This window comes from Aethalodelphis obliquidens, unplaced genomic scaffold (assembly GCF_003676395.1).
Source record: "Aethalodelphis obliquidens isolate GAN/ISIS:26980383/991018 unplaced genomic scaffold, ASM367639v1 scaffold20, whole genome shotgun sequence".
Classification (NCBI taxonomy): Eukaryota; Metazoa; Chordata; class Mammalia; order Artiodactyla; family Delphinidae; genus Aethalodelphis; species Aethalodelphis obliquidens.
The window spans coordinates 23,817,678-23,833,676 of record NW_020837964.1 but is presented as its reverse complement, the minus strand read 5'-3'; the positions used below and the strand labels follow the sequence as shown (position 1 = coordinate 23,833,676).

General features: G+C 37.3%; 1 protein-coding gene and 1 non-coding gene across 2 annotated transcripts in view; both read right to left on the bottom strand.

Annotated features, from left to right (window-relative positions):
- The window catches only part of CDH8 (cadherin 8), a 386,699-nt gene that overhangs the window by 100,067 nt on the left and 270,633 nt on the right, over window positions 1–15,999 (bottom strand). The gene's annotated exons all lie outside the window — the stretch shown is intronic.
- Window positions 10,287–10,417, bottom strand: LOC113627421 (small nucleolar RNA SNORA18). Its single transcript, XR_003435542.1, has one exon. It is a non-coding gene; the product is annotated as a small nucleolar RNA SNORA18 (small nucleolar RNA).

Here is a 15,999-nt window from a genome sequence, read left to right as displayed (position 1 = left end):
AAATGCTAAGTTCTGTTGTTGGCACCTGCATTTTTGCTGTTGCAAATAATCCACTTGTTTCTGGTGGTCTGTTCCAGACATGGCCTAGGATGACTGGGGCAGATCTTCGAATAAAGTTATTTGTGTAAAAAGTAACCTAACTGATGCCTACATTTGGGCACATTCCTCTAGAACATTAATCATTTTCAAACTGATAGTGAAATCCTACTTGGAAACCCAAACCCTACTCCATAATAATAATCTATGCCAGCCACATCAGAACACCATTATCATCATCATCATCTTAAGAAACTATCTGCTATTTACTGAACACGTACTCTCAGGCATCATGCTTTCCTTTTTATACAACCCTATGGCTAAAGTAATATGATTATTTCCTCTTATAAACATTTAACAAATAATAATTGTAATTTTAAACGTCCACTCAATCAACAAATATTGACCTTATATTTACCAGGTGCCAGATACTCTTCTAGGACAAGAGATACCAAATAGAAAAGACAAACAAACAAAAACATATTCTATTATATTCACACATAAATGGGGGTAGAGGTGGAGACTCTCAGGTATAGATGAAATGTATGAACAAAAATAAAACCAGGTAAAATAAAAGAGACTAATGTTGGAACTCAACTTTTCGCTCAGTGCTTACAAACGATAATTACAGGGGCTGCAGTATCAAGTTATAGGTGTGCTAACCTCTTTTCTCAATTTTCTTATCTCAGAAATCGAGTCTCTCCTTTCTCTAATTAAAAAATCTAATAATTTGACCCTGTGCATTCATCCCCAATATGGAAATGAAATGAGACTGACACCTTTTTCTTGATGATTCCTGGAAAACTGTATCTACTCTCAGCAGAGGCCTGTTGGCCACCAGTGATGATCAGAGTAATAGCTTCCAAACGTCCAAGGTCAAATATGTCCTTGACTACTTCTGCCAGTTGATGCTATGAGGAGGGTACCGTCTATTGGGGGGCGCGGTTCAGGGGGAATGTAATTTTCTTTTGAATTCGTTTTTATGGAGGGAACAAATGATTTTATTGAATTTTGGCTATTCGAGCCATAACCTACAATACTGAGAGAGGGTAGTAAATTCAGTTCATTTGAAACATCTAAAATAAAAACTTCAGCAGTTTTTTCTCAAATTCTTGTGGATTTCAGAACATTCGGTAAAATTTGACTCAGTGGGTCTGATTTGAGCCCAGAAACTGTTATTAGAAAAAAAAAAAATCTTAAAAGGACTTCAGAGCTTTGATCAGGTTCAATATGGTAAGAATTGTAGTGAGAAAATCCCTTCTTCATTTAAAGATCTTCCTCTGTCTATACCATGAATCTTATGAGGGTTCAGAACACAGCATTAATGCTTGTGGTACTTTTATATATTCTATGAAGCTTTGATTCTAGAAAGACTCTATCCTAGCATCCCCCCTGGCAGTAGAAATTTAGACTTTAAGCCAACTGGTAAGCAGGTATTATGGTTTGGCAAACCCTGGTTATCATTACTAGAATGTAAATTGCATCTGGATAAGACTTTTTTGTTCACTGTTGTGTTCAGGATATAGAACAGTAACTGGTACATAAGAGGCTACCCTAAAGTCAAGATAATATCTATCTGAGAGTTACTGAGAAGAGTGAATGAAATCATATATGAAAACACTAAGCAAACTACAGAATTTGAAGAGTTAGGTCTTGTTTTTGTCCCATGTTGTATTTTGCTCCAAATTTTCTAGTTACCTCCTTACTGACTCAACTTCCTCTGAGGTCTTGTCACCTCTGTGCCTAATTCTACAAGCACATTTTTCTCCTTAGCCATTATTCCAGGGAACTGAAACCATGTCACATAAACAATTTTTTCAAGACACTTTGTATTTTACTAGGCTAAAGGGGAAGAGAATAAGACTTGTTTATACCTTGAGGCACATTTTGGCTCACTGTAAGATTAAAGTGCTTTCCAACACAGCTGCTCAAGAGAAAAACTCATCAGTCTCCAAAGGTAGTGAGTTTCTGACCACTGCAAGTATGCAGTCATAGAACAAGGCTGTGGTAAAGGCAAGTGGAGTACCAGATGGTGGATATGGGGTAGGTTTTTATATCTGCTCTAATCATTAAATTAAAACAAACATTTCTTTTTATTCTGACTCATGTTTAACTACCAAATTTATTTAGTAAAAGTTTATCCAGAGTTGACTCAGTGAAACTAAATTAGGAATTGTTGTAATAATTTTCCACCTCATCTGGTTCCTACGTTGAAATTACAGGTCATGCTTTCACAGTACTACAAATTACTGTTTTTCCTGTAAGCAAGTTGACTCGGATTTATTTATACATAATTTCAGGATTTCCCCCCACTAATTTCTTAATATTTGGTGACGATATTGCTCCCAGAATCCTCTACTGAAAAAATAAATAAATAAAAACTCTGCTAATGAGTTCCACTGTGTAGTTTCTCATCCCAACATCCATATTTACTTCTAATTAAGTGCATGAGAGCAATTCAGAATTTTATCATTTCAAATATTGCCTATCCAGGTGATTCTTCATAACTATGTGAGAATAAAAAGTTTCTATAACTTTTCATTTCTTGCACATAAACCTTCATTATAATTTTGTCTCAGAAAAGTGTTGGAATTTGCTCAAAACTAAAAAGAATTAATTGCCTATCGTATTTAAGGCAATTAATTGCCTAACGTATTAAGGCAGTTAAACAAATCATTTCATCATATGAATAACAGTGAATATAGACTCAGGGTAATATGGAAAATGAAGGCAAAGGAAGGGCAGGGTAAAAGGGAAGCTAATAATGATAGATGTTCCGTTTAGTGTTTATTATGCAGTTAGTTTTAGTATCCATTATACAGATGACAAAAACAAAGGTATAGAGAAACTATCTCACATCCTTGAAGTCAAACAATTAAAAGACACAGATATGATACAGGGTTTGAAATTAATGCATGCCTCATTCCAAAGCACATCCAAATCTCTTGCAGTTATATAATATTTGCCTTAAATATTAGCTTGATACAGACACCACAGAAATGGAATTACAAAGTCATACACTAGCAGAAAGGATTCTTCTCTAGAAGTGTATCTGGGGTGAAATTATTTGCCACAAATACCCTCTACCTTCTCTCCATTAAAAACAAACAAAAAACAAAATAGTCTGAGAGATAAAAAAAACACTGGCTTAAAGAAACATGATACTTGTATCTTGGAGATAAAAGACTGTCCAATCACATTTTGAGCATCTCAATATACTAAAAGGTCCAAATGGACACAATTAATTAACATAGTGAATAAGAAGAGTGAAAAGTTGGTTTATAGGGTAGTTGCATAAAAAGATTATGGTAACTGAAACTCTGGACTAGGGTGCAGGGTCAGCCTAGGATTAATAACATGTTGTTTAATCGTTGGCATATAGCAGGAAACATATTTCCTCTCTCTATGCTTCATACTACACTTTATGAAAACAAAAAGGTAATTACATTGCATTGAGTTGTGATGAACTTTCCAGTTCAAATATTTGAAGATGTCTATAGAAACTAAGCATGTTGTTATACTACCAGTTAATTATCCAATGGAATTAGGTATTAGCCAATGCTCTTTAAGCCAAGATAAATGTTAACAGTCTAGTACTAGTTTACATATTCTCCCTTCATTCATTTATTCAATGATTCATTCATTCAGTAAATATTTATTGAAGACTTACTATTATCAGATACTCTGTAGCTGTTGAGGAGATATCAATTTAGAGCATAAGACATTCTACCCATGGAGAAGAATTCATAAACAGTATACATGATAATAACTAAATTATATGGTATGTAAGAAAGGATTAAATGCTAATAAAAACAAGTAAAGCAGGATAAGGAAGATCTGGTACTGATGGTGGTAAGGGTTGAGCTTATTTGAGCAAAGACTTAAAGATGGAGTTAATCATGACTATAGCAAGAGGATGCATATTCCAGGCAGAGGAAACAGTTGTTGCAAAGATTCTGAAGGGAGAGCATGGCTAATGTCTGGAAGTATTCAATCACAGATTTCTGGATGGTTAGCAAGCAAAATTATTTTCTTAGGTTTAGTGATAGAGTTGCACATACAGTGACAAACTGCAAAAACAATTAAGCAACATCTTTTTCTTGAATACTGAGACTGAGATAATGTAAGGCAAAACTATTCTAGGTTTTAACAAAGAAGTAGGCTTGGGTTATTAACTTTAAAGTATACAACTAACTGCTGTGTTCTTGGAGGATATTTTATTTCCTTAGGAAACCTCTCTTCTGATATATTCCCACCTCAGAATATTTGCAAGAATTCTGTGCCCTTTTCTTTCCCCATATCTTGATAGGTTAGATTTTTTTTTTCTGTTTCTAAAGTATTTAGCGTATTATAAGCATGTGCTTAAAAACCTTGTAATTGTATCCCAAAAGTAACATTAAGATTATTTGCTCATTGAATTAATATTTGCCAATCACTTACATTGTGATACTTTGTATGCCATGAGCTATGAGGATTATAGAAAAGTGTAAAATGTAGTCTCTGCCCTTGATGACATTAGTCTGGGAGGGAATAGAAGGCACATATACAAATAACTATAATTATAAATTAGATCATCACTGCCTTCTCTGAACTCCCATGTAGTTGTGACAAAATATGTACTTTCTGAAAGAAGGAAACATTTTATCCAAATCTTGAAGGAACAGTAGTAACAGGAAATGTAGAGAAATGACAGGATATTCAAGGAAAGAAAAAATAATATAACTAGAAAAGGTCCAGAGTTAGGACACTGCACGCACGCTTCATCTGAAGTGAAAGTGATGAGCAATAAGGGTTGACAAAATAGTATAGATACCAGACATCTATGTAGTATTAGGGTGATACAGTTTTTGTATTATTTTATTCTGAAACAGTATCCTCAAGTTTAAAATCATAGCCACATATTGTTATTGATAACTGGTATTTCTGATAGCAGTATTCTAAAGATGTAATTCCTCATTTAAACTGTTTTATTTTAAAGAGGCCTAAATACTACTTGTAAGAAATAAACTCAGGACTCCTAACATTTCTGGATTTCAGTGTAGGGTCTCAAACTGAGTTCTGTTCAAATATAAAATCCTTCCTCTTTCCCTGAAAAAGATATATTATTAATATTCTTTATAGAAAAATTTTAAAAGCTTTGGTGGATACGAGGAACAATCCCAAGGTCACATAGTTGGCTACCCTGCAAAAGGCCAGTCTTAAAACAAGGACTTTTTTTTAAATCCAAAGATAAAGCACAACAACGAATATACCTAACAGGGTTTATGAAGTAATAAGGAAACTACACAGACGTTCTCAGCTTTTAGTATGCTCTAAAGTTTTAGGACTTAAAACTCTAAAAGTATTTAAGAAGTACTTAATAACATTTAACATTTATTATTAATTTTAATAGTATTATTTAATATTTTAAAAGTAGTTTGAGACTATGTTAACTGTGCTTTGTAACATAATGCCTTTGTGGGAAACAATTTAGTGTGTTAATTTTAAAACATGGCCCCAAAATTGTTTGACATGCCTCTCGTTGCAAGGTGGGGGAATATGTTCCACTCTCTTGAATGTCTATTCTCTTACTAATAAATAGCATATGAAAAAAGTGAATTATGTCGATTTCTAGACTCAAGTTTACAAAGTTACCACCTTCCACTTCCCATCTTTGTTGGGATACTCACTGTTGGAACACAGATACCAAGCAATGAAGAAGCCCAGGCTACCTCTTAGAAAGGCAGCTAACAGCCAACACCAATGTGCCAGTCATGTGAGTGAGTCATATTGGAATTGGATGGTCAGCCACATTCAGGCTATCCCAGCTGGTACCACATTCTGCAGAGACAAGCTGACCCTGACAGGCACTGCTCACATTTCAGATTTGTGAGTAAAATACATATTTGTTGTTTTATGCCACTAAGTTCTGGAATAGTTTGTTATGTAACAGTAGATAATCAGAACAGATTTTTAGTGTCTGGATGTAATGTGCTACTGTAATGAAAACTTAAAACATGTGGCATTGGTTTTGGGACCAGGTGGCAGACGGGAGCTAGATAAATTAGGAAGACTCTGGTGAAAGCCTAAAGGGCCCCAGGGAGAGTGTCAAAAGACTAAAGGATGTGAAGAGGCTGTTGACAGGGTTTTATAGTAAAGAAAATAGGGAAAGTATTATTGGAAGTTGGAGGAAAGGAGACCCTTGTATGTAGTGGCTAGATTTTTGACCATGTCGCCTGCAGGTCATGCAGAAGAAAAGGTAATGTACCTAATGAATTTGATGATTAAGAGATTCCAGGCAGAGGCAGAATTTTTAAAATACCACATCACTTCTTCTCATTGACTAAACAAAATGTGGATGGAGACACATTGGCTAAAGAAGGAATTTTTCCATCAAGACTGGTTGGGTTTGAAAATAAAACTTTTTCATTTGCAGCTTCTCCAGAGAAAAACAATTATCAAGTTAAGAAATATCTCAGTCCACCGATCAAATACAGATTGGGACAATATGATCCTTTGTTGTTACTATCTCAGAAAGATCTGAGGTTCCTCATGGGAACTTTCAGAGAGATAAAAGTCTCTGTGAAGATTTTAAGGACAGAATAACCTCCCAGATCCTCTCTGTTAAAAATCTTAAGAGTATTGACCATAGCAGTTTCATTAGATTCCCAAGGTCAAGAAGGGCTCATTGTGAAGAGATATGGGAGTGTAGCTCTTTTTTAATGGAGTGTATTATAAATGGACTTGTTAGAAACTTACAGTCTTTAAAGGAAATGTATTGGTTTTGACTAAAAGAGTGATTATAAAAGGACAACAGGAGAGATTCTTGTGGTGAGTGATGAAAGTCTCATTATGTCTTGACTGTGGTGGTATATACATGAACTGACACGTGATAGAATTGCATAGAGCTAATCTCTCTCTCTCTCTCTCTCACACACACACACACACACACACACACACACACACACACACACGACAAGTAAAACTGGAGATACCTGAATAAGTTTGGGTAGACTGTATGGATGGTGGTATCCTGGTTGTGACACTGTTACTATAGTTTTGCAAGATGTTACCATTAGAAGAAGCTGTATAAAGGGTGCACAGGAACTCTCCATATATATGTATATATATATTTACAACTGCATACAAATATATGATTATATTAAATAAATAAATAATACTTCCTGATGATCATCATCTACCTAAGACTGAAAAACCAAATATGGTTTTCAAAACTATTAACAGAAGTTTTCAAATAAGGGAGGAACTCGCCTAGGTCAGTGCTTTTCAACTTATGGTACACACTGCAGTATGACTATCACTCGGAAACTTGTTAAATATGCAAATTCTCAGGCTCCAACTCAGACCCAGTGAAGCACAAGCAATCTGTGCTTCAATAGTCACTTCCCGGTGGGTGTGATGCGTGCTGAACTCTGAGAAACACTAGCCTAGAGTTTTGTTCTGTGATAACTATTAAACATATACTAAACAGAGCCTTGCTGCTCATATTTACTCCACTGACCAGTAACATCAGCATCATCTGCAAGTTTATTAGAAATGCAGAATCTGTACTCCAGACTTAGAGAATCCAAATCTGCCTTTTTACAAGATCTCCAGTTAACTCAAAGGGACAGAAAAGCTTAAGAAGTGGTGCCTTCGTGTATTTGCTGAACAAGTAGTATGTGCATCCCATGAAAATACAGCTTTGTTTCTAGTGATAGAACATTTGGGCACCAACTTCCTGCTGGGGCAGGGATATTAACCAAGTTGCCCAAGATGACACATCTTAGAAGGAGCCTAGGATTTGAGCTTGCACAGTACATAAAGGGACAACAGAAATGATCCTTCTGGTCTGCATCCCTCCAGAGCCTATGTTCATAAGCACGATGCTCGATTGTCCAGTCTTTCTTCATCTGTTAGTCCAGCTCCTGTGGGCCAGTTCTGGTTTCCAGCTATTTACAACAGGGAGTGTCTGAACTGCTGACACACATTCCAGAGTCAGAATAGATATTATTATTCACTCAGGCAGTTTTGACCATATCACTTTCTGGACACTAAGCTCATAACAGGAACCTCAGATACACCACCCAGGATGTTCTGGTTTCGGGATTGCAGACTGTCTGCGTGCTCTGGTCCTCCTCCTCCCCAAGGCTCCCCATTGATCCTTCCACGTGCATCACAAGGCACAGACTACAAGTCGACAGAGTGCACATTAGCTGTAAAATAATACTATTGGGAGGCAGAGTTGAAAGGGAAACCTCTGATTGTCTCTGACTGGCTTTTCTGCCTATTTATCTTCTAAACTTCAATTCTGTGGAAGTTGCTGGCAGAACCAAGTGTTATCTGAATGCACAACTGACAGCATAAAAAATCAGTTATCATTTTTATGTCTAGGGTTTAACTTCAAGAAAATAGCAATATTCAGATTGAGTAGATGGTTTAGGGACTTCAGGGGGAGGTGTAGTTTTTTTTTTTAATCCTTTTTGCCAAATAAATAGGGAGGCATAGCTAGAAAATGCTTCAAAGCTGTGAGAGAATAGATTAGGATTCTGTATATTTTTGTAGAATCTTCAGAAGTGAAATAATAAATAAAGTTATATCTATAACAGCAAAGCACACGGCTAATGGAGCAGGGTAGACCCTCATTAATAATAGCAACTAGTGGGCTTCCCTGGTGGCGCAGTGGTTGAGAATCTGCCTGCTAACGCAGGGGACACGGGTTCGAGCCCTGGTCTGGGAGGATCCCACATGCCGCGGAGCAACTGGGCCCGTGAGCCACAACTACTGAGCCTGCACATCTGGAGCCTGTGCTCCGCAACGGGAGAGGCCGCCATAGTGAGAGGCCCGCGCACCGCGATGAAGAATGGCCCCTGCTTGCCACAACTAGAGAAAGCCCTCGCGCAGAAACGAAGACCCAACACAGCAAAAATAAATAAATAAAATAATAGCAACTAGTATCCTTGAGCATCATACTCTAGTTTCTGCTAGCCCCTGGAAATTCAAAGATGAATAATTTAGGGTGAACAATATACTATAACAATTGAATGAATACATCGAATATAACTAATTGTCAATTTCAAAGTACCAGGCATGATGCTAGGTGCTAACTAGGTGCCTTCTCTACTTCAGATCATTCAACATTCCTATGATGTTGATATTATCACTCACGTTTCACAAAGAAGGAAGCTGAAGCTCAGAAACATGGGGGGGGGGGGCTTTCCCATAGTCACACAACGCATATGTGGCCTAGACAGAATTCAAACAAAATGCTACCTTCCCAGAATTCCTTTCTTTGATGACAGAAGTAGGAAAGGGCATTGAAAAGAGGTCAGGAGCAGTCAGTTGAGAAAGGAATGGGTTTTAGATTCAAATCAAAGAGAACTACCCAACTTCAACTCTTTTCCTGTCTTTCTCCACAGATGGCTCCAAATGTGCTCAGTTTATCTTTGGAAAAGTAAGACTAATTACTACCATCTACATGAATCGTTAACCATTCACATCCAATTACTGACACAGCATAACCATTATACGTGTCCATAAACTGTCTGATTAATGTTGCTGTACATTTCGTCTTGTCTCCACACTGAACGAAGTATACCAAAGATTCTCTGTCTTCATAGTCTGTTGTGTCATGAGCTTTGGGTAGGAAAGGTAGAGAAAACTGACACGGTGAAGGTAATAGGTGGCATGACATAGACCAAGAGAGGATTGACTAATTTAAATTAGTTCTCAGTTCTGCAATGCTTATTTTATTTATTTATTTATTTTACAAAAAGTGTAAAGCATTTTAAAAATTATGTGTAACACAGGCAAAATTATTTAAAGTCAATACATTTTTAAGGAATTTCACACATTCTGATTCCTTCCACTGCCAATCTACCTTAGTTCCTCCAATGTCTGAGTCATAATCTTCAAGATAGCCCTTCCAAAAAGAACTTTTGCTCAATCCACAGTTGTCATGTCAAGTCATGCACAATTCTTTTAGTCAGGCTTCTTTGATATCCAATGGAATATGGACACACTTCAAAAATTCCCCACCTGTAATCTTTAGGATCCAGTTTCCTCAAGCAATTTACTTTAGGGCCATGTTCAGGGTCAGAGGAGATGGATCTGCCTGGTTCTGAATTTAAGACACCCTCTAAACATTCATTAAGTTCAAATCATATTAATTCCTAAGCTATCACACCCTAGAATAGTACAGATCTTTGGGATATGCCGATACCTATGATTAAAAAGTTTGATTGTTAGGTTTTTCATAGTTTATTTAGCAGCTCTGTCTTGTAGTTCTTTCCCACAGATTTAACACATAGTTCTGTGAGTAAAGGAAACCACATAGTTATCCTGTGAGGTGTTTCCAACGATGTAGGTCTATAGGAAAAGCCTCATTGGGATAGACCTCAACTCCAATGCTTATTGTAATGTGTAGAAACAATTCCCTTTCCTCTTCCCCTCACAATATAAATATAGATACAGATCTACACACACACACACACTAATAACTCATCTTACAAGTTTAAGAAATAATTTCCAAGTAAATTAACTAGCTAGCATTTGTCACGTTTTCAAAGCAATACTGCAACTACATATATGAGGTGGTTTGGTCAAGGCTCTTATTGCTATCCTAGGAAAATGATTTTCTATCTCATTTTATCTTGTTTTCTACACTTGAAAAATGGGTCTAATAATACTTGCCCTTTACATACTTCAGAGAAATGCTGCAAAGATTAATGAAATACATGTAAAGAGCTGTAATCTGGATAAATTAAGAGATCATCATCATTATTCTACTGGATTCTTCAAATAAAATTTCCAGTAGAACTATGACCCTACCAACCTTGGTGAGTAAGGCAGATATAAGAATGCAGGAATAATGTGATTTTTAAAGAGCTTTTTGTTGTTTGAATCAAGTGCTTAAATCAAATGCCTAAATCTCAAACAGATCTAAGAAACTAAACGATTTTTCAGAAAAAAAAAAAAAAAAAGAATGAAGCCATCTGAGAATTAAGAAACCAAGAAAGGTGTGATCTTCAAATGCTGCAAGCTGACACTTCAGTTGGCACCCAACCTTCAGATGGGATTACTATCATTAGACCCATGATTCCAAAGACTTAATAAGTGGACAATTAGGGTTTATCTCTCCTGGAATTTATCAAAATTAGTTGAGATACTCATCCAGCCTTTCCCCCACGTCTGTTGCTTGGCTGTATGTGGATAAATTCCAGTTGATTTAATTTTTCATTTCTGCTGCCAGATGTTTTGACATCACGTATTATAGGCATCTAATTGTTTAAAAATGCTCTCGCATTAATGCAGGAGAGTTCTACTGTTTTCTGCCTTCTAGGCTTTAACTCTGGTAAGAAAGGAAGTAACTTTATTGTTTTCAAATATGAAACAAGGTCTGAAATTCACATCTGGCTTGACCCAGTACTTCAGCAATAGACCGATATAAACTTTTTATTTATTTATTTTAATTAATTAATTATACTTATTTTTGGCTGCATTGTGTCTTCGTTGCTGCGCACAGGCTTTCTCTAGTTGCAGCGAGCGGGGGCTACTTTTGGTTTTGGTGCGCGGGCTTTTCGTTGCGGTGGCTTCTCTTGTTGCAGAGCATGGGCTCTAGGCGCGTGGGCTCAGTAGTTGTGGTGCATAGGCTTAGTTGCTCCGCGGCATGTGGGATCTTCCCAGACCAGGGCTCGAACCCGTGTCCCCTGCATTGGCAGGCAGATTCTTAACCACTGCGCCACCAGGGAAGCCCTAAACTTTTTAAATTAGCTGCATTCCTTTGAGAAACCCAAGGCTGATTCCATGGGAGGAGAGAAAGGAGTCAGAGAGAGAGGAGAGACTCTATATCCAGAATAAACTTAGTTATTTGCAAGGAGTCCATGTGCTCTTAACTTGAATATAGTCTACTGATGTAGAAAGACAGACTTGGTAGACATTTTAATTTTAGAAATTGCTCATTCAGTGATCTTGAGGAAATTACCTCCATATATCTCAATTTTATAAAATGAAGATAATATAATCTATTTACTTAACAGTCTCTTATCTCAATATTTATTGTACTAAGAAAAGTTAATAGTCTTTTGTCCATGCAAGTTACTTATGGTATGAAGAGGAGCGTCAGGCCAACATTATCCTGGCACCTTAAAAACAAGATCTAACTTCTGAGCCTCAAGCATGCACAACTCCAGGGCTGCATTTATGTGCTTTGGAGAAGACAGTCTGCAGAGAGGTGAGAGGATGAGCACTGTGTAAGGAGCAGGGCAGCAGCCATCTTGCTCCCTTGAAGACAGTGGAAACACGCCCATTCTCAATTCAATTTCTTCTGATGTGCTAACACTTTTCAAGGTGTTTACCAAGATGATTTCTGCCTGCTTTAAAAGTGTGTGTGACACTCCTTATACAGTTCCTAGGTAAAATAACTACGCCAGGGGCTTCCCTGGTGGCGCAGTGGTTGAGAGTCCGCTTGCCGATGCAGGGGACACGGGTTCGTGCCCCGGTCGGGGAAGATCCCACATGCCGCGGAGCAGCTGGGCCCGTGAGCCATGGCCGCTGAGCCTGCGCGTCCGGAGCCTGTGCTCTGCAACAGGATAGGCCACATCAGTGAGAGGCCCGCGTGCCGCAAAAAATAAAATAAAATAAAATAAAATAACTACTCCATAAAATTGATGGTAATACACAGAGTGACCAAGAGGTGGTATTATTGTTACCATCCTCACAGTTTGTATTACCAGAATTGATCTGGTACATATCTGTTCTTGCAAAATGAATATTAGTGAAGCACATGCCAATTACAGATTCATGAAAAGTCTTAGGGTTACCAAATGACTTTACACTGTCTAGCAGAATGATCCTGAGAAAACAACTCAAGCTTTCTAACTTTCAGCTACATCATCTAAAATGTAGGCTAATACAACCAGCCCTGGCTTATTTTCATATTGTTGTTTTGAGGCTTCAATGTTGTAAAGAATAAAGAATCAGTTTACCAAATATATAATATAAAAAGAGAAATGTAAGGAATTCCTATTACTAGCAGAAATGAAATCTGGAGGCCAAAGTTATCCTTATCTGGCAAGAGCCTCACTTTCATGACTAAATTTTCCAAAATATCATTCACCTGGCTACATTCACTGAGATTTAGGGTTTTGTCCTCAGCTTTGTGGGAACAGAAACTTCATTCTGTCAGCACATTCCTGAAGAGAATGGTGCTTCAGCACAGATAAGCATTAGCCAAGCCCATGGAAGACACCTGCTTAACAAGAATGTGAATACATTAATTTACAGTGAAAATAAGATGTCCGCCAAAGGCTTTGGAGTGTGGCACAGTGGTTAAGGCAGAGGTTCTGGTGTCAGACAAACGAAGGTTCAAAGTTTGGCTCCACCAAGTACTAGTTGTAAAGTCCTTAAAGCTTAAAGACACACAATAGCTATCTGATTTGCTCATTTGCACAATGTAGATAATCTAATTTCTAACCACACAGGAAAGTTTTGTAAAATACATGGGTGACTACTTAGAATGCTGTGTCAAGCTCTGAGGAAGTAAGTTCAAGAAATGATGGAATGATAGTTGTTGTTGTCATTATTATCATCATCATCTAGGTCAGCAAATTTTACTGCAGCGTTTCTAAAATTGAATAAAATAGTCACAAAAATTGGCTTGAAAAAACATGGAGTGAGAGGAATGGGAGTTAGATGTGCAATTTAAATCCTAGCAGCCCTGTGTTCTGTTAATCCGCCTATTTCTAGAGGCAGGGCTTGTCTTGAAAGAGCCCATCAGGCTTGGTCCTTATACCGGGGTGTCACTCCCCGGAAGACCTGGATGGGCCCCCCGCCTTTATCTCTGTGACATACTTAATTCCCTATTCCTGCTCATATGCCTCTCTGAAAGAGTAACAATACCCGGGATTTAACAGAAGGCAAGTCTTTGATCTGTCCTGACAAAATGCTGTCTCTAGAGAAGGCAGCCTTATTTGATGAGACCCTAGAAATGTCAATTATAATGTCAATCTGTTTCCACTGAGGATAACTTCATTTTCATTCTGCTCTTAACAATGACCAACATTTAGTGAGCTCTTACTCTCTATACTATACCAAGAATCCTATGAAAGATGTTATATACATTACTGCTTTCAATATCCAACCTACATTTTGCTGGTGATAAATTATTTTATCAACATGATATCTAAGATATAGCAATACTTCTTGCTGTTACTATATGTCAAACTAATTGGGAAGATAAATGCCTTCCTAAAGCCATGGTTCTTAAACAGTTTGGTCTCAGGGCCTCCTTATACACTTAAAAATAACTAAAGAAATCAAAATGTTTTTATTTATAAAAACATGTTACTAGCTTATATCTCTCAATATTTAGCAACTAGAAATCACAACTAATTTTTAAAACAAAATAATACACACACACACACATTTCATTAGCCATTGAGCAATGATACCAACACACGTTATGTAGCCCTTGGAAAACTCCACTCTCACGTGTGAGAACATGAGAGAGAAAAAGGCAAATAGCATCTGTGTATTATTATAAACACACTGTGACCTCATGGAACCCCTAAAAGGGTTTACACTAGACCATACTTTGAATATGCTGTTTTAAAGGATTAAAGATTTTTGCTTCCCCCACATGTTCCCCTGTATATTTCAACTATTCTATGATTTTTTTAAGACTAGGGACTATGGTAGGTGAAGCATACAACACTATAGAAAAATGTTATTATGTACACCTTACAAATGATGAAAATAAGGCTTAGAAAGGATAAGCGCTTTTCCTAACATCACCTGAGTTACAGGTATTGTAGTTAGCTTACAACCCCATATCTTTCTGTCCCCAAACCTGTGCTCTTCATTCTCATATTATGCTGCAGCCACTGAAGACCCATCAACCCGAGATGGGTGAGAACTTAGTGATGGTCTCATTTTATCCACAGGCTAAAGAGAACTCTGAAGTCCAGAAGTACCATTATGATAGGTCCAAGAATTGAACCTATGTTTCCTGAATGGATTTATCATACCCGACTCCTTGCCTCTTAAAATTAGTTGTTCCTATTGTAGACACAATAATTACAGTATGTGTCCATTAAGAAGAAGGACAAAAATATTCATGTGAAGGTGTAGATGAGCCAAGTTTCTTGGCAAAACTATGCTGAATAAAATAAACATACTACCTTATGTGACTTTTATATTTATGATTTTTATCACAAGTAGACTACCAGCAATTTAATTCCCTGATTTTTTCTTCCCGAACGTATAGTGCCTAGCACAAAGCCTGGCATTTAATGACACATTTGTACAGAGATTAATATTTTTCAAGGATGTTTGCCCTGTTTTCCCATCTGTCACAATTAGTAGCACCAAAGAGTAGAGAGTTCAGGCTTTGGTATTAAACCTGGTGGATTTGAACCTCATAGTGTTAGTTAGATCTGTGACCTCATATACGTTCCCTGACTTCCCCAGATTTCATTTCATGTATTTCTGAAACAATGCTCAGGATGTGTCCATCGCAATGCTGTTATAAGGAGTGAATGAAACAAATGTTTGCACACAGTGGTGACTGTCATTCTGCCTGGAATTAGGTAGCATCTCAAATTCTAGTTTGCCTTGACTGCCACTCACAGATATTAGTAAATTTAACAGAGCTAGACGCTGAATCAAAGGAGATCATAGGAGAGTTGCTCTGTATGCATCTATGCAACTTTCCCAAATCGTAATTCCTATGATGTCCAAAGACCAGTAAGCTTCTCCAGTCCTTCTACAAACAGACAATAGACCTTGGGTGTTCATTTTTATTGTCCTGTTGGCTAAAAAGCACAACAGAAAGGTCCACGTGGAAATAAGTGTGCATACAGTGGAGGCTCCCATAACCAGGACTGAAACAAGCCAAGATCAACAATTCCCTACCTTTCATCACGAAATTCCCAAAACATCCTGGGTGGATTCATGCTATTCCCTTCACCTGCAACATTCTTGCTC